General features: G+C 37.2%; 1 pseudogene; it reads right to left on the reverse strand.

Moving 5' to 3' along the window:
* The window catches only part of LOC119506904, a 60,249-nt pseudogene extending 40,626 nt beyond the window's left edge, over nt 1-19,623 (reverse strand).
* Between the last annotated feature and the right edge of the window lie 905 nt (nt 19,624-20,528).

Consider the following 20,528-nt stretch of genomic DNA (forward strand, 5'->3'; position numbering starts at 1 on the left):
AGTTTCTAATTGTCATCTCTAGTTATGACTGTGGTAGGCTTTTTTGACTTATAGTTTCCCTGTTGGTAATAAACAGTGTTCCTATCTGGCAAGGTTTTCTCTCTTCAATTTTTCTTTCTTTCCATTGCCACTGCACTAATAATGGATCAGATTCTATGTGACAAACAAATGGATTAGGACCAGTTGGTACTTAGTTGAAAGGCTAGTTAAGACTGATACTGCAAGGTGGTCTTGGGTGATGGAGATGATTAGGAGGTTATTTAAGCCTAAATGCAGGAGTTAGAGTAAAACTGTGTAATTCTACTTTCATCTCCAAATCTCTGTCTCCATGGTCTTCTCAAATGGTCCTGACTCAATAGACTGAGGGGAATTTTTGGTCATTTGCCATGAGTTAATGATTTTTTCATACAGATTTTTTAAACTGCCATTAGGAGTATATAATACATCAAACCTGAGATATTTTTATTTTATAAGAAGAGAAATTGGATCCATGCTTGATATAATCTTTAGTTCATATAACGTGGACCTGTCCAAGAGAACGTTGGCGTGCCTGTTGCTTTGTTATATCTCTATTAAAGAAGAGAGGAAACTTCTCAGTTCTTGAACATGAGAAAGGAAACATAACAATTGATTTTGGTGAGAATAGATCACCAGAAGGAGAAGAAGTGGTGGCCATGTCTTATTTGTGGAACTTGACAAAGGAGACTCTCCTGCTGGGACAAAGTGGGGGCAGGGTGGTGGCATTTTCCGGTTCTGCTTAGACTTTTGAAGCAGTTTGAGGAGAGAAAACCCACCATCAGAGAACCAAAAATCTATTGCAAGGTAATATCTGATTTTATCTAATGATAGCTTGAGTATGGAAATCAACAGGTTTTACTGAAAAACCTCTTTGGATTAATGTCTGCCTCATGGAGTTCTAAAACTTGCATTCACTCCTTTTGATTAAATTGGGACCTGGCAAGGAGAAAGTAATTTATCTTGATTTTTGACCAAAAATATCCATAAATATCCTCTTTATTCCTGAAGATCCATAGATTTCCTGAAAATAGAAAATGTTAAATTGGGGGAAAAAGGATATTTTAAGTTTCTGGAAGAAAGAAAGAATGGTGCTTTACCACAGAATACTTGACTAGTTTTGTTACATGATATCACTGGAGAGCTCTCCATTGTTGTCTTCCTTTTCCTCCACCCTCTTTGCAACATCGCGTCCCTTGTTTCATCTTCCCTTCTTCCCTAGATACTGGATTTCTTCCTGTAGTTTGTGGTTCCACTCCATCTTCTTCTAGAGAAAAGTATATAAATTACAGTATGTTTGTGAAACTGCTGCCAAGTTGTGTGTATGTAATAGTTTATATCAGTACCTATTATATTAACATATATATACTTTTTTCCTAGTTAGAGTATAACTTTCATCAGATTCTCAAATGAGTTAGGGACCTAAAACACGATCCTAAATAATTCCTGTTGAAATGGTAAAGAACCAAAAATTCGCCTCACTCCAACAACTTAGAAATGAAAGATGTGATATCTGTAATTGAAAGTTAAGACAGAAGAGCAGCATAAAATAGAAATACTTGAAAATATGTAATCTTAAAGAAATGGAAGTTTTCCAGGCTAGAATATAATCTTAATGAAGCTTTTATAAATGCAAACAAATATGTCAAACTGAAAGAGGCTGGGACAAGTAGCAAAAATTGATCATGTCCATCTATTTACTGTCCAAGAGCGTGCTCAGGCCCTCCAGTCAAAAACTCAGTTCCATGGATGCTGATGTAGAAATGGATATGAACAGAAGTCATAGAAATGCCATTTAATGCTTTACTCACACAACTAACTTCTTTTTTAAAAAAATTCTTTTACACCAAACATTACTAATCATCTATCTGATGTATTAGTCAGTCGTCCGGAGAATACTGGGTCCTTAAACCTGTAGAAGCTGAGAACCATTTCTGTGTAAATTCACAAAGTTTTATCTCACCTTCAGGCAAAGCAGAGCCCTGGCATTTGGGGGACTTCATTTCAAACTGCAAGGCTCTCCTTGAGAGTAAGCTCCTTGGGTAGTTTCAGATGATGCATCAGGATCACTTGCTTGTGCCATTTATTCACTTAAGTACTCAACAAGTATTTATTAAGCACCTACCTCTGTGATAGATGTTGGGATACAGCACTGATTAAATGAAATATATATGGTCTCTGAAGGCAGGACCTCACAGTCTTTCCTTATCCATGTTTATTTGTCACTGTTAATGTATGATTATGTTCAAACAGTCTGCCTTGATTATTTTAGTATAAAGGTAGGTAGAAGAAAGAATTACATCACTTTTTGTTTGTATTGAATAGTTTCTAACCAAACATATTTAAAGCACCAAACTAATAGCTCTAAATGATAAACTTCTGTGAACTTCCCCAAATGTGGGAAACATTTATTTCTGTTCAGAGTTAAACAATTGTCAAAGCACAGGAACTCTAAATATAATTGGAAGGTAAGTGACAAAATCCTTTGTTCATAAATATAGTTTCCTAAATTACACTTGATTAAGAATTGAAAAATATAAGCAATAATTTGTCCAAGGATGTTCAGGGCCACAAAAAAAATGTGATAATTATATATTTAAATTGTTTAACATACCGTAAGCACTCTTTACCCAGACCATTTTATATGCAAAAATTATTCTTTATAGCCTTTGAATTTAAAGTTCAAAGAGAGAAATGCCTGCTTAAAGAATGAATAACAAAATTGTATTACCCTTGATTATTCTGCTTATTGGCTCTTAAGATCACTGTTGTTCCATTATTATTTTAACTAGCTTCTATAATTTACTTCTTGACCTCCTAAGTATATATAGCAACATTTCAGATCTGATTCCACAGAAAAATTCTTCTGCATTAATACAAATATTTGCAGAAGCACTTTGAGTCACCTTGATTCATGTAAGAATTGCCACTGATAATTTATATCAGACTCTATTCTAACATTTCTGTTGGGCTTCTTGAGCAAATCACTTAAAATATCTTTAGTTCCAATGACAGTTAAAAATTTCTTTTATAATTATATTTTCCCCCACCATTTTTATTTTAACCATAAATCAGCACTAGTTATTTGATATGTTGTTTCAAAAATATTTTTCGGTTATTTCCAAGCATTTTACTTAGGTTCATTTTGGGGAAGCTGTGTTTATATTATTGCACAGACACCCAGTTAGCAAATAATTTCAAGTCATTGAAAATCACTACTTCTTGAACACGTCTTTGAGCTTGCTCTATGTTTTTTGTTCTCACTGAGTACTTTTAAATTCTCTATTTCTTTCTGAAGGATTACTGACCAAAAGAAATTATCAGGCAAGCATTTGCCTGTATTATGTATTCATTGTTCTTTCTGCACAGCTCCTTGATTACCAGATAAATATTGGTTCCTGTCTTCTTTGAGCATCTTTTATCCTTTGTGGTATAATTTTATGTTAAGGTTTAGAGCCACCACAATTGAATTGCACAAATCTACTCATTACATCATTTAAGCTTTGACTTTCTATTGTAGCCTGTGGGAAAGGAGGCCCTTCCCTACTCTGCAGTCTAAATTTAAAATCTAGAAATATGACCAGATGTTCTCATTAAGCATTAAATGAATACCATGCATGTATATCAATTCTTTCTTACCCATAATATGCCCTGCAATCTTAGTTTTAATTAAATATGGATTTTCTTTTCTCCTTAGCTCATTCTCCAGATAGCTACACTAACTGTAATAATAATATTTTTAGTATTCTCTAATGCCACTGAATTTTTATAGAGTGAATGCCTCACTGTGAAACCTCAGCTAGGAGCTGTGTGACATTTATGATCTCTTCAAACAAAGTGAGTACTCCTAAAATAAAACATTCCCCTCAAAATTGAACCCTTTAAGTATTACCAGCATGGGAAAAATTCACAAGATTTATAAAATATATATATTATGATTCAGACCAAAGAATATTTGTCCATCTCCTAATAGGTATTCTTATAAAATATGTTCTGGCATGAACATCATGACATAAAACTTGTTCAGACTTCTGTGTCAGCCTTCAAGGTACAGAATGAAGGAAACCCTAGTTTATTTAGTCATCTCTAGTCATTCATTTTTTTCTTAAACTTTTAATTTTGAAAATAGTTTCAAATGTATAAGCCAGTTACAAAAATAATGCATAACCCATACAGAGAACTCTAGCATACACAACCCAGATATACAGATCCCCCACTTTAAACATTTTGTCACATTTTCTGTATCATTCTATCTATCTGTCATGCTACTTCAACACATAATAATCCCATATACATTTCCTAAGAACAAGGATATTCACTTATGTAACCACCTTAAGTACAGTTATCAAGTTCAAGAACTTTAGCATTGATATAAAGCTTTCAGTCTATATACCATTTTTTTCATATGTCCTAGTAATGTCTGTGCCATTTGTATATTTATGTCCCCCAGAAAAAGCCATATTCTTTAATGCATTCTTTTGGGGGTAGACGTATTAGTGTGGATTGGGTTGGAACCTATTGGTTCAGTGTCCATGGAGATGTGACCCACCCAACTGTAGGTGATAACTCTGATTGGATCATTTCCATGGAGACATGGCCCCACCCATTCAGCATGGGCCTTGTTTAGTTTACTGGAGCACTATATAAGCTCAGACAGAGAGAGCTCATAGCTAGCTGGAGCTGAGACAGACATTTTGAAGACTGCCGTTGGAAGCTGATGCAGACATTTTGGAGAACGTCATTTTGAAACATAACCTAAGAGCAAGCGGAAACCAGCCACGTGCCTTCACAACCAACAGAGGTTTTCTGGATGCCAATGGCCTTTCTCCAGTGAAGGTACACTTTGTTGATGGACACTTTATGGCCTTAAGACTGTAACTGTGTAACCACATAAACCCCCTTTTATAAAAGCCAATCCATTTCTGGTGCTTTGCATTTTGGCAGCATTAGCAAACTAGAACAATGTCCTTTTGGGCCTTTTCTTATTATCTCCAGTCCAGGAGCATGTATTGCATTTAATTGTCATTGTCTCCTTTTTTGTCTTTTTTAGAGAAGTGTGTTTACAGAACAATCTGGCATAAAATACAGGCTTCCCTTATACCACCCTATTATTAATACCTTGCATTGATGTGAAATATTTGTTACAATTGATGAAAGCACATTTTTATAATTGTACTATTAACTATAGTCCATGGTTTAACTTAGGGTTCATTGTTTGTGTAGTGCAGTTCCATGGATTTTTTAATTTAAATTTTTATTCTGTTACAGTTTATAAAACCTAACATTTCCCCTCTCAGCAACATTCAGATATATATTTCAGTGCTGATAATTATGTTCACAATATTGTGCTACCATCACCACCATACATTAGCAAAACATTTCCATTCCAAATAGGAACCCTACACATTTTAAGTCTTAACTTCCCATTCCCTATCACCACCCCACCCCCTGGTACCCTAAATTCTAGATTCTGGTTCTATGAGTTTGCATATTCAAATTCTTTCATGTCACTGAGTCCATACAATATTTGCCTTCTGTGTTTGGCTTATTTCACTCAACGTGATGCCTTCAAAGGTCATCCATGTTGCTACACATATCAGAACTTCGTTCTTACTTATGGCTGAATAATATTCCATTGTATGTATATACCACATTTTGTTTATGTATTCACCAGTTGATGGACACTTGGGTTGCTTCCATCTTTTGCAGTTGTGAATAACATCGGTGTTCAAATATCTGAATCCTGCTTTCAGTTCTTTGGAGTATATACCTAGTAGTAGTGGGGTTGCCAGATATCATTGTCTCTTAAATTCTTAGTTGTCTCTCTTCTTTTTTAATTAAGGAAACATGTATACAACATTAACTTTTCCATCTCAACCATTACCAAACACACCATTCAGTGGGATTAATCACATTCACAATGTGATGCTACCCTCATCACCATCCATTACCAGAATTTTCCCATCACCTTAATCAGAAAACCTGCACCCATTATGCAGTAACTCCCATTTCCCCTGCCCTCCACCCTCATTTTTTCATAAAGTAATTACAGAGCATCAATCCTGTGCTCGCCTCTATGCTGAGTCTTGGATTGTGAAAATTAAGGACATATTTAATGTCTTCTAATGTGCAAACAGGCAGAAACAAATAAGCAAAGAATTTAATCATGGCTAAAGTTGTTCCTTGTGCAAAGTGCTAAAAATGTCTCACACAGGAGGAATTAACTGAGCTGGTATGGAAAAACCACTTAAATTTTTGAAACATGGATAAACCAATAGAGAGGAAAACAGGTAAAAATTCTCAGAGGCAAGAGAAGCTCTAGCTTGCAGTCAAAAGTAAGGTTAGAAACAAGGACTCTTGTTTCTAGGATCAAATACAACTCCACAACTTAGTGAGTGAAAACTTAGGAAAAGTTATGTAGACTGTCTGTGTTCTAGTTTCCTTATTTGTAAAATAGTAACTACATCATAGAAGTTATTATGAAAGCTGCATGTCACTGTATGTGACATGCTTAGAATAGTGCCTCCTTAAGTGTTTGTTGAATAAAATTAAATAAATAAAATTGGGGACTTGAAGTTTTCCAAAATATAAAATTTAAGAAAGGATTCAATAAGACAGGGTGGATAAATCATAAATCATATTAAATTCCTTTAAAATATATATAGATAATGTATTTTAAGCAGAGGAGTGACGTGATGAAATAAAGACAGTTCAAATTCTCACTTCCAAGCCCTTGGGACACTCTCTCTGGGATCCCTGAGCCCCCTGTAAGAGATCTGAGTATACAGCAGAAGATACCTATTGATGCTGTGGTTGATAGCCCGAGCTGAGAACAGCCTTTACATCCTCTCCACCCAGAAAAGAGACATGAGCTAAGCTGACTTGGAATCTCCACATCAGCCCCTCTTTCAGCTGAAGAGCACACAGCGAATTCCATCAACATTAAATGAAACAGAAGAATCACTCAGTTCACCCTTGCCTTATTTCTGGAGCAACAAATAATGAGATATGATAAAAAAAAATAGTTGTTTCTAGATTCCCAATGTTGGGGTAGTTTGTTACCCCATAATAAATACTCTAACTAGAAAAATTGGCAAGACCAGGTTCTCTCATTGTAAATATCCTCCTGACCCTCTCATAGTGGAGAGGATATAAACTGGTTTTGAGTCTAGAAACCACAGAATTATAAGGAGGCTCTCACAATAATCCAAGTGAGAGATTTTGAGGGTCTGAACCAGGTTAATATTATTAGATATGAAGAAGAAGGGATATTATCAAATTAAATATGTTTTTATTAGATTTTCTTTAATGATTCTATGTATGTATGTATGTATTCGTCCTTAAGTTGTCTCCCCATCAAATGGATACAGTTTAAGAAATGTGAACATGAATTGAGTGGCTGAAATGGATTTTTAATTCAAGGCTGTAGGCTAGAAAGCCAAAGTTTTTTTGTTGGGCACTGAGAAAATGGTTGGAAAAACATCACTTTGGTACCTGTTAATTTGTTAATTATATGTATATTTGGGATATGTGATCTATATGATCACAGATATATATATATGTATGTATGTGTGTGTGTGTATATATATATATGACTCAAACTATAATATTTTCATCATAAATGATTGAGTGGGGAGGGATGGAAGATAATTTAAGATTTCAAGACTTTGCCATGACAAAGATCCCCTAGGTGAGAGGAAAGAGAATTAGCAAAGAAGTGTAATGTAGGAGAAGAATGATTCCTTTTGAGAATTCTTGAGCCAGCCCAACAATATGCCCATGATTAGTGTTAAACTTTGAAGTGGGAAACGGTCTATGCCAGCATTTTTTCAAACTGTTTTTGACCAAGACCAGGAGTTAGAATTCATCATTTTAACCTAGAGCAAAAAACACATACTTACAAACTGGAAACAGAGCTTTCGCCAAACATTTCTTTGGTCTCACAATAGGCAGTGTGCTGTTTTCTGGGCTATTTTCTAAGTTCTGGTTAAATCATATGACTCACAGATTAACGGCACTAGCCACAAACAAGTCGTGGCTTTCGGTCTGAAAAGCACTGTCTTCAGAAAAAGAAAAAATAAAGTTTAAGGAGATTCACAGAGAAATAACATTTCTGTGAGTGCAGCCCAGAGAGACTGGAAGTCTCTGAAGAATGTCTACAACAGCATGGCATCAGCACAATCGAACATTCGTATCTGAAAGATGTGCCAGGGCAACAAGAGAACTTCCTATCTTGAAGTAGGAGAAGCAGCCACGAGTTTCCCTAGCCCTCCTCTGAGAGGGGTGTGGTCACATCATAAAACAAATCAAGGGATGTACATATCTGGGTCCTGGAGGAGCAGGACACAGATTGCCTCTCTGGACATTAGAGCAAACGCTGTGTCAGGACCCGGTTCACCTCTGGGAATGCTGGGAGACGGCGCTCACCCCGGCAGGAGAGGGTGGAGACCAGCCACTCAGCCTTCCTCCAAAATGCCAGGTTGATGCAACGTCCTTATCCCTGCCCCAGAACATGATACCAATTTGTAGGTGTGGGGAATTTAATATATCAAACCTCTCTTTCTCAGCCAGATTTGAATCATTTGTGATAAAGATGAACACATCAGATTATAGTGATTAAATATCATTTTTATTATGGATAAAGCTCTATGATTTTGGGGTTCGTTGTCCAAATGGGCTTGCTGTTACACACTCATCAATTAGTTTTATCCATCTAGTTGCAGGAGGTTTTATAAAATCAATGGCAGACTGAGAGACAGGAATGGAGAGGGAGACGGAGATATGGGGTAGGGGGGAGGAGGGAGAGGAGGGGAGAGAGAAAGAGAGAATATGCACACAGAATGAACACAATTCTTTCACAGAACTCCCCAACAAGCTAAAACATTCCTTCTCCTGTGGGGAAGACATGGAAAGAGACTCATAGTGTTTCTCCACACATCGAAATAACAGAAATGGGGAAATAATAGTGTACCCCCTCACAAACAATCATAGTAACGTTTGTTGAGTCCTTACCATAAAAAAAAAAACATTGTTTTATAATTGACTCAAGCCTCCTGCACTTTTAAATACGCTACTAGTATTTTATATTCCCCTCTGTATTCCACTCACAGGCAACTATCTGTAGCATAATCTCTTATCAATGTCCACTTCAGCATCTTCTACCTCTAAAATCTGGCTCCTTCCCACACCACTCCACAGAAAAGGCCCTCGCTGAGGTCAGCAGTAACTTCCTCAGTCCTTACACAATGGACCTTTTCTTTTTTTTTTCATTTTTGAGTTTTCTGTAGAATGTGCCATTATTTTTTTTTTTAATCATCATTTTATTGAGATATATTCACATACCACGCAGTCATACAAAACAAATTGTACTTTCGATTGTTTACAGTACCATTACATAGTTGTACATTCATCACCTAAATCAATCCCTGACACCTTCATTAGCACACACACAAAAATAACAAGAATAATAATTAGAGTGAAAAAGAGCAATTGAAGTAAAAAAGAACACTGGGTTCCTTTGTCTGTTTGTTTGCTTCCCCTACTTTTCTACACATCCATCCATAAACTAGACAAAGTGGAGTTTGGTCCTTATGGCATTCCCAATCCCACTGTCACCCCTCATAAGCTACATTTTTATACAACTGTCTTCGAGATTCATGGGTTCTGGGTTGTAGTTTAATAGTTTCAGGTATCCACCACCAGCTACCCCAATTCTTTAGAACCTAAAAAAGGTTGTCTAAAGTGTGCGTAAGAGTGCCCACCAGAGTGATCTCTCGGCTCATTTTGGAATCTCTCTGCCACTGAAGCTTATTTCATTTCCTTTCACATCCCCCTTTTGGTCAAGAAGATGTTCTCCATCCCACGATGCCGGGTCTACATTCCTCCCCGGGAGTCATATTCCACGTTGCCAGGGAGATTCACTTCCCTGGGTGTCTGATCCCACGTAGGGGGGAGGGCAGTGATTTCACCTTTCAAGTTGGCTTAGCCAGAGAGAGAGGGCCACATCTGAGCAACAAAGAGGCATTCAGGAGGAGACTCTTAGGCACAAATACAGGGAGGCCTAGCCTCTCCTTTGCAGCAACCGTCTTCCCAAGGGTAAAACTTATGGTAGAGGGCTCAACCCATCAAACCACCAGTCCCCTATGTCTGTGGTCATGTTAGCAACCATGGAGGTGGGGTAGGCGAATACCCCTGCATTCTCCACAGGCTCCTCAAGGGGGCACTACATCTTTTTTTTTTTTTTTTCCTTGTTTGTCTTTTTTCTTTTTTTTTTTTTTTTTTAACTTTCCCTTCTTTTTTAAATCAACTGTATGAAAAAAAAAGTTAAAAAGAAAACAAACATACAATAAAAGAACATTTCAAAGAGACCATAACAAGGGAGTAAGAAAAAGACAACTAACCTAAGATAACTGCTTAACTTCCAACATGTTCCTACTTTACCCCAAGAAAGTTACATAATATAGCAACATTTCAGTGAACTTGCTCCTACTACATCCATCAGAAATTAACAGACCATAGTCATTTCTGGGCATCCCCAGAACGTTAAATAGCTTATCTGTTCTTCTTGGATTATTGTTCCCCCTTCCTTAATTGCTCTCTACTGCTAGTTCCCCTACATTCTACATTATAAACCATTTGTTTTACATTTTTCAAAGTTCACATTAGTGGTAGCATATAATATTTCTCTTTTTGTGCCTGGCTTATTTCGCTCAGCATTATGTCTTCAAGGTTCATCCATGTTGTCATATGTTTCACCAGATCGTTCCTTCTTACTGCCGCGTAGTATTCCATCGTGTGTATATACCACATTTTATTTATCCACTCATCTGTTGAAGGACATTTGGGTTGTTTCCATCTCTTGGCAATTGTGAATAATGCTGCTATGAACATTGGCGTGCAGATATCTGTTCGTGTCACTGCTTTCCGATCTTCCGGGTATATACCGAGAAGTGCAATCGCTGGATCGAATGGTAGCTCTATATCTAGTTTTCTAAGGAACTGCCAGACTGACTTCCAGAGTGGCTGAACCATTATACAGTCCCACCAACAATGAATAAGAGTTCCAATTTCTCCACATCCCCTCCAGCATTTGTAGTTTCCTGTTTGTTTAATGGCAGCCATTCTAACCGGTGTTAGATGGTATCTCATTGTGGTCTTAATTTGCATCTCTCTAATAGCTAGTGAAGCTGAACATTTTTTCATGTATTTCTTGGCCATTTGTATTTCCTCTTCAGAGAACTGTCTTTTCATATCTTTTGCCCATTTTATAATTGGGCTGTCTGTACTATTGTCATTGAGTTGTAGGATTTCTCTGTATATGCAAGATATCAGTCTTTTGCCAGATACATGGTTTCCAAAAATTTTTTCCCATTGAGTTGGCTGCCTCTTTACCTTTTTGAGAAATTCCTTTGAGGTGCAGAAACTTCTAAGCTTGAGGAGTTCCCATTTATCTATTTTCTCTTTTGTTGCTTGTGCTTTGGGTGTAAAGTCTAGGAAGTGGCCTCCTAATACAAGGTCTTGAAGATGTTTTCCTACATTATCTTCTAGGAGTTTTATGGTACTTTCTTTTATATTGAGATCTTTGGTCCATTTTGAGTTAATTTTTGTGTAGGGGGTGAGGTAGGGGTCCTCTTTCATTCTTTTGGATATGGATATCCAACTCTCTCAGCCCCATTTGTTGAAAAGACCATTATGGCTCAGTTCGGTGACTTTGGGGGCCTTATCAAAGATCAGTCGGCCATAGATCTGAGGGTCTATCTCTGAATTCTCAATTCGATTCCATTGATCTATATGTCTATCTTTGTGCCAGTACCATGCTGTTTTGGCAACTGTGGCTTTATAATAAGCTTCAAAGTCAGGGAGTGTAAGTCCTCCCACTTCGTTTTTCTTTTTTAGAGTGTCTTTAGCAATTCGAGGCATCTTCCCTTTCCAAATAAATTTGATAACTAGCTTTTCCAAGTCTGCAAAGTAGGTTGTTGGAATTTTGATTGGGATTGCATTGAATCTGTAGATGAGTTTGGGTAGAATTGACATCTTAATGACATTTAGCCTTCCTATCCATGAACATGGAATATTTTTCCATCTTTTAAGGTCCCCTTCTATTTCTTTTAGTAGAGTTATGTAGTTTTCTTTGTATAGGTCTTTTACATCTTTGGTTAAGTTGATTCCTAGGTACTTGATTTTTTTAGTTGCTATTGAAAATGGTATCTTTTTCTTGAGTGTCTCTTCAGTTTGTTCATTTCTAGCATATAGAAACATTACTGACTTATATGCATTAATCTTGTATCCCGCTACTTTGCTAAATTTGTTTATTAGCTCTAGTAGGTGTATCGTTGATTTCTCAGGGTTTTCTAGATATAAGATCATATCATCTGCAAACAGTGACAGTTTTACTTCTTCTTTTCCAATTTGGATGCCTTTTATTTCTTTGTCTTGCCGGATTGCCCTGGCTAGCACTTCCAGCACAATGTTGAATAACAGTGGTGACAGCGGGCATCCTTGTCTTGTTCCTGATCTTAGAGGGAAGGCTTTCAGTCTCTCACCATTGAGTACTATGCTGGCTGTGGGTTTTTCATATATGCTCTTTATCATGTTGAGGAAGTTTCCTTCAATTCCTACCTTTTGAAGTGTTTTTATCAAAAAGGGATGTTGGATTTTGTCAAATGCTTTTTCAGCATCTATTGAGATGATCAATTGATTTTTCCCTTTCGAGTTTTTAATGTGTTGTAATACATTGATTGTTTTTCTGATGTTGAACCATCCTTGCATGCCTGGAATGAACCCCACTTGGTCATGGTGTATGATTTTTTTAATGTGTCTTTGGATTCGATTTGCAATTATTTTGTTGAGGATTTTTGCATCTATATTCATTAGGGAGATTGGCCGGTAGTTTTCCTTTTTTGTAGCATCTTTGCCTGGTTTTGGTATTAGATTGATGTTAGCTTCATAAAATGAGTTAGGTAGTGTTCCATTTTTTTCAATGTTTTGAAAGAGTTTGAGTAAGATTGGTGTCAGTTCTTTCTGGAAAGTTTGGTAGAATTCCCCTGTGAAGCCATCTGGCCCTGGGCATTTATTTGTGGGAAGATTTTTGATGACTGATTGGATCTCTTTGCTTGTGATGGGTTGGTTGAGGTCTTCTATTTCTTCTCTGGTCAGTCTAGGTTGTTCATATGTTTCCAGGAAATTGTCCATTTCTTCTACATTATCCAGTTTGTTGCCATACAGTTGTTCATAATATCCTCTTATAATTTTTTTAATTTCTTCAGGATCTGCAGTTATGTCACCTTTTTCATTCATTATTTTGTTTATATGGGTCTTCTCTCTTTTTGATTTTGTCAGTCTAGCTAGGGGCTTGTCAATCTTGTTGATCTTCTCAAAGAACCAACTTTTGGTGATATTTATCCTTTCTATTGTTTTTTTGTTCTCTATGTCATTTATTTCTGCTTTAATCCTTGTTATTTCTTTTCTTGTACTTGGTTTAGGATTGGTTTGCTGTTCATTTTCTAGCTTCTTCAGTTGATCCATTAGTTCTTTGATTTTGGCTCTTTCTTCCTTTTTAATATATGCGTTTAGTGCTATAAATTTCCCCCTTAGCACTGCTTTTGCTGCATCCCATAGGTTTTGGTATGTTGTGTTCTCATTTTCATTCGTCTCTATATATTTAGCAATTTCTCTTGCTATTTCTTCTTTAACCCACTGATTGTTTAGGAGTGTGTTGTTTAACCTCCAGGTATTTGTGAATTTTCTAAGTCTCTGATGGTTATTGACTTCTAATTGTATTCCATTGTGGTCAGAGAATGTGCTTTGAATAATTTCAATCTTTTTAAATTTATTGAGGCTTGTTTTATGTCCCAGCATATGATCTATTCTGGAGAAAGTTCCGTGAGCACTAGAAAAGTATGTGTATCCTGGTGATTTGGGATGTAATGTAATGTACATGTCTGTTAAATCTAATTCATTTATCAGATTGGTTAGGTTTTCAATTTCTTTATTGTTCTTCTGTCTGGTTGATCTATCTATAGGAGAGAGTGATGTGTTGAAGTCTCCCACAATTATTGTGGAAACATCAATTGCTTCCTTTAGTTTTGCCAATGTTTCTCTCATGTATTTTGTGGCACCTTGATTGGGTGCATAGACATTTACGATTGTTATTTCTTCTTGCTGAATTGCCCCTTTTATTAGTATGTAGTGGCCTTCTTTGTCTCTCAAAACATCCCTGCATTTGAAGTCTATTTTATCTGAGATTAATATTGCTACACCTGCTTTCTTTTGGCTGTAGCTTGCATGAAATATTTTTTCCATCCTTTCACTTTCAGTTTCTTTGTGTCCCTGTGTCTAAGATGAGTCTCTTGTATGCAACATATTGATGGTTCATTTTTTTTGATCCATTCTGCGAATCTATATCTTTTAATTGGGGAGTTTAATCCATTTACATTCAACGTTAAAACCGTGAAGGCATTTCTTGAATCGGACATCTTATCCTTTGGATTATGTTTGCCATATTTTTCCCTCTATTAATATCCTTTATTGTACCCATACCGAATCTCTTTAGTACTGAACCTTTCTCCAGGTCTCTCTGTCCTGTCTTTGTTTCTCTGTCTGTAGGGCTCCCTTTAGTATCTCCAGTAGGGCAGGTCTCCTGTTAGCAAATTCTCTCAGCATTTCTTTGTCTGTGAAAAATTTAAGCTCTCCCTCAAATTTGAAGGAGAGCTTTGCTGGATAAAGTATTCTTGGCTGGAAATTCCTCTCACTCAGAATTTTAAATATATCGTGCCACTGCCTTCTTGCCTCCATGGTGGCTGCTGAGTAGTCACTACTTAGTCTTATGCTGTTTCCTTTGTATGTGGTGAATTGCTTTTCTCTTGCTGCTTTCAGAACTTGTTCCTTCTCTTCTATGTTTGACAGTGTGATCAGTATATGTCTCGGAGTGGGTTTTTTTGGATTTATTCTATTTGGAGTTCGCTGAGCATTTATGATTTGTGTATTTATGTTGTTTAGAAGATTTGGGAAGTTTTCCCCAACAATTTCTTTGAATACTTTTCCTAGACCTTTACCCTTTTCTTCCCCTTCTGGGACACCAATGAGTCTTATATTCGGACGTTTCATATTATCTATCATATCCCTGAGGTCCATTTCGAGTTTTTCAATTTTTTTCCCCATTCTTTCTTTTATGCTTTCATTTTCCATTCTGTCATCTTCCAGGTCACTGATTCGTTGTTCAACTTCCTCTAGTCTTGTACTATGAGTGTCCAGAATCTTTTTAATTTGGTCAACAGTTTCTTTAATTTCCATAAGATCATCCATTTTTTTATTTAGTCTTGCAATGTCTTCTTTATGCTCTTCTAGGGTCTTCTCGATTTCCTTCATATCCCGTACTATGGTCTCATTGTTCATCTTTAGTTCTTTGAGTAGCTGCTCTAGGTGCTGTGTCTCTTCTGGTCTTTTGATTTGGGTGCTTGGGCTTGGGTTATCCATATCGTCTGGTTTTTTCATATGCTTTATAATTTTCTGTTGTTTTTGGCCTCATGGCATTTGCTGAACTTGATAGGGTTCTTTTAGGGTTTGTAGACCAGTTGAAGTCCTTATCTCTAATTTATCAGATCTACAGCTTCGTGGAGTACACTTTCTCTAACTAACCAGCAGGTGGCGTCCACGAGCCACCTGTTCTCCACAAGCCAGATCTCCCCTGCTTAGCCTTTTTGGTGAGTGGGGGAGTGAGTCTTGTGGGGCCCAATTGGTGTACCAAGCTTGCGTGTGTAGTTGGTGTTGCCTGCCCTGTATGTGGGGCGTGTTTCTGGGCAGTCGGGGAGGGGGGGTGGCCCTAACAATCAAATCTGCCTGATGATCCTAGAGTTTTAAAGCTGCTGCAATAGTCTAATCCTTCAGTTCAGTCCTGCCACAGTTTGTCTCTGCCACTGACCCACAAGTCTTTGGTATTGGCGTATGGCTCCTGAGACTTGCAAGTGGGCCCCTCTTCCAGGCTGTGCACCCCGGGTCCTCTGTTGAGGGATGACTGTGCTATGTCACAGGTGAGTGCCGTCCCCCCAGGGCAGTTCTGGGCTGCTGGGCTGTGTTGGGAGGCTCCCAGTCTGCTCAAATGATGGCTGAATGGGGCTCTGTTAATTCACACTGCTCCCCCTTCCCAGCTCTGGGACATTCAGCTGAGGTTGCAGGGAAGGCTAATGTCCACGCCCAGTTTTGTGGTGTGTGCCTGTTATTTGAAGCACTTCCGTCACACTGGGTTGTCTGGGGCAGCTCTGGGCTATGGGGCTGGCGATGGGCAGGAGTGTTTCCTGTCCACCAGGATGGTGGCTGTGAGCGGACACCCCCCTTTTCTTGGGAAGTTGTGTTGTTTAGTGAATTTTCTCAGCCACTGGATTATTGCCTTTTGTCTCAGAGCTCTCTTAGTTCTGCTCTTGACTTGACGTGCCCAAATTTCAATTCTTTGAAGCTTTCTGTATTGAGCTTCTTAGAGTAATTGTTTTAGAAAAAGCAAAAAGGATTTAAAAAAAACAAAAAAACAAAAAACGGCCCTCCTCAGAGATCTAATGGGTTATTGAAATGCTAATAGACAAAGCAACCAGGGCCATTAAGGAAAGGTGCACAGGGCAGAGAGATCAGCTTTGCTTCGGGATTTGCATATGCGCCTCAAGGCCTGATCTCCGCCCTTCCCCTTTCTGTGTTCACCAGAACTCCAAAAATCCTCTGCTTTTATTTTGGAGTTTTTCGTGTTGTTTTTTTTCTATGCCTGTCTCCTCTCTGCTGGGCTGGCTGCTCTCAGAGTCTCTGGTGTCTGGTCTCAGTCTATCTATGGTTGGAGTTTGAATCAGTAGAATGAGTTTCCGATAAGAGCAGCCGCTGCAATTCTCCCTTCTCCCTCCCGGAGCTGACAGCCCCTCCTCCCCCAGGACTGAGCCTGGCAGGGAGGGGCGCGGGTCCCCTGGCCGCAAAAACTTACAGATTTCGCTGATCTCAGCAGTTCCACGTTTTCATGAGTGTTGTATGAAGTATGCCCAAAGACAGATTGCTCTGTGGTGTCCAGTCCACGCAGTTCCTGGCTTTTTACCTACTTTCCTGGAGGAGTAACTAAAACATACAGCTCACCAGTCTGCCATCTTGCCCATTATTTTTAAATTACTCTCCTTCTTGAAAGTTTCTTCTCCCCTGGTTCCCATGACACCAGTATCATTGTCTTCTTTCATATCTGGCTGCTGCTTATCAATCTCCTTTAGGGAATCCACTTTCTTTGCCTGCTTCTAAAATATAAGAATAACCCTGTAATCATTTTCAGGCTTTATATATAGCACCAACTATTACCAAATATATTGATATATATTACATATATATCAATAACGATTCTCAGATATATTTACCTAGCTCAGATCTTTTGCCTATTCTTTAAAACAATATACATGACTCCCTACATTATATCACCACTTGGAGATCTCAGAGGGACCTCAAATATGAAATGTCAGCAATAACTCATTATTACTGTTTATAATCTTTCTCTGCTTGCACCCCATACACCTGTTTTAGTGAATGAAAACATCATCCATGCAATTACCAAAGCAAGATGTTTGAAGGACATAGGTTCCTGCATTTCCCTTATCAAACTTCCGCCTGTGTCTTGTTGATTTTTTGCCTCTCTATGTTCACATAAAGCATTGCTCATACTTTGCCATATTAACCCTAAAGTTTTTTCTAGAAATTCTCCAAGAGAGGGTAACAGTTGTATCCTGGAGCATGTAAAAGAGCATGTTGGTGTTTTCCTGACAAACTCTGTCCAGAAACCCTCTTCTGGAGGAAGTAATTTTGAAACTATGTTTCAAAAAATAAAACAATCTACATTAGTCTGTATATAGGACAAAAAGTGCAGTAAATCCTTTTTTGTGTGGGGGGGAATAAAAAGGGAAAAATATCCATTAACTTACCTTGGAATTGCCAGGACTCTGGTGTAAAAAAAGCAAAAATGAGTTTATAGAAACTGAAGAAAAATCCAAACAAACTAATGGAAATGTGAAAAAATATATAAAAGTATATATTTCTTTGAAACTGAAACTAGACTTTCAAATATTAATAAAGAAATTAAAGAAAGAAATGGAGTTAAAAATTAACCTTGATTAAAGAAAGGGTTTCTCTCCACTTTAAAAAGTTGTTTTTAAAATTATCTTTTAATGTATTGCTTAAAGTTTAATATTAACTGTTTTTAAAGAATATACAATGCTTGGGTATAAAGTTAAATGAATTCTTGAATATCAGAGAAAAAATGTCTAATACCTGGGACCTGTTCACTGCCATCTGGTGTCAATGTAATCAAACTGCAATAGCAACTCTAGACTAACTCATTTTACCTCCTATGACTTGAAATTGCAAAATAAATATTCAGGGAGACAAGTCTGACATTAAACATTCTACCACACTCAAAAGCTTCATGAGTTTAAGCAAAGACAGACAATTAAATTATATTCTTGTGGTGCTTTACAATGAGGCACCGGCTCAATGAAGTAACATTTATGTTACGGAAAGGCTGTGGTACAGTAAATCCTACTTCATTGCCAATAAGCTGAACATCAAAACAATCAACCAAGCTCCACTGGTAATAAATTGAAAGTCAGTGGAGCACAAAATGTATTACTGTTAGAATTAATTTTGGCACAAAATGGGTTGTTGAGTTTTCCTCTTTTTTTAAGACAAATCAACCGTAAGCAAATAGTTAATAGACTGTTGAAAGGTAAATTCAAGGTGTTCACAGGATTTTGATGGAATTTAAATTTTATATTTGATTTTTGAGCAGCTACAATAGCTTGCACCCCATTTTACATGTACTTGGGAGGTTTTACTAAATGCATGTGATCATTTATAGTGGTTAATATTTGATTAATCTGTATAGCTAGCAAGGCTTGGAGATTAACACTTTATATAGTCTACAATTTTCTGTTATGATTGACCATTTCTTAAATATATTCTGACTTTCAACACAGAGTAAGTTTTATAAACAGTATGCTATCTCTTCCCTGATTATTTTTGTGGGACATCTTATAAACTATTTTATGCTTTTCCTGCCATACAGATCTGAAAATTTTACACAGATTTTGTCCCTTGACTCTGGTATATAGAGACACTCATTCCACATAAAGCTGTTAAAATAAATTTTATGATTAAATTTGTTCTTAAAAACTCTATTGGATTACATGTAGAATTTTTTTGCACATCTACCAATAATCTCTTAGGAACCAGCAGTCAGTACAATCATTAGTTATAATAAGCTGAATTTATATTTTATGGACTTCTGTGATTCAAAACTCACTAACAATTTGAGTGTATCGATAGAAGTTGTCTTAGATACTGAGAGAATTTATAGACAAACCACGTAGTGTTAAATGAAGTAATCTGAGATGTCTTTAGGATACTTTGGAAGTGGAGAAATAAGAGAGCTGCACTCACAGAGGATGCTAAATCTGAAGATGCTGGAGGGGAATTGCAGAGAGAGGCGAGGACAGGGTTTGACTGGTTACAGGTTATCACCAGACTCTTCAACACTTCCCCTCTTTTCCTTTGCTCACTTTTGTCTGTAGCAATTGACAAGTGCCCTTTTAAAAGATGCTCCATAGTTTAACTGTAGCTACTGATTAGACGAGCTAATCCATATTTAGGCAATAATTAAGATCCCATATATGAGAGAATAGGCACATTTTTATTCTATTGGCCAAAGTCAAAAAGCTTACAGGAATCATAATTGTCACTAAATATTATTTAGAAAGTTGGCTCAAATTATTTATAGAGAAGGTGTTCTCTATAACTTCCTTCTGACACTTTGTGCAAGGGTGAAGATCTCTGAGTACATAATTCAGTTCCTCATTGAACCTAAGTTCCCTATGTCCATAAACATCACATAAGACTGATTCCATGTTTTAAGGCTCATAAACATCTCATAAGGTTTATAAATTATCTTTGTGTGCCTCCCTAAAACCAATGGAGTAAACCATGAGTCCTCAGAGATTGCTGCATGAGATGACACTTCCCTGGTTTACAGATCCTCCAATTTACTATGGTAGTAGAAAGAGCATTTGGCAATTGGTGGGAATGTGTTTAATTTTTTTACACTGTCTTTTTGAGGAATAAGATGGTGTCATTCAAATTTCCTACATATTTTAACAAGAGGACTTGCTACAGTAGTGCACAGGTTTTCCAAGCTGGAAGAAGTTTTCATTCAATATTTCCATTTGGGTTGAGAAGATGGAGTGTTAGAAGGAAAAGGGGACCTGATCAAGACCCTCTGAGGGCAGAATCAGGATCGTATCTCAAATCACCTGACTTGCATATAGGTCTCTTTTAACTATAAAACATTGCAGCTTTCATGGCAACGACCATTCTGAGAACATTTTAAGCCTTGAGTGGTACGTTGTTTTGTTTTCTTTTGTTTTGTTTTTTAATGAAGATTCATAACTGGTATACCTTGGCTTTAAACTCATTTTTTTTTTTTTCAGAGATAGTATAAAGGTGAATCTGTTGGC

This window comes from Choloepus didactylus, chromosome 12 (assembly GCF_015220235.1).
Source record: "Choloepus didactylus isolate mChoDid1 chromosome 12, mChoDid1.pri, whole genome shotgun sequence".
Classification (NCBI taxonomy): domain Eukaryota; kingdom Metazoa; phylum Chordata; class Mammalia; order Pilosa; family Megalonychidae; genus Choloepus; species Choloepus didactylus.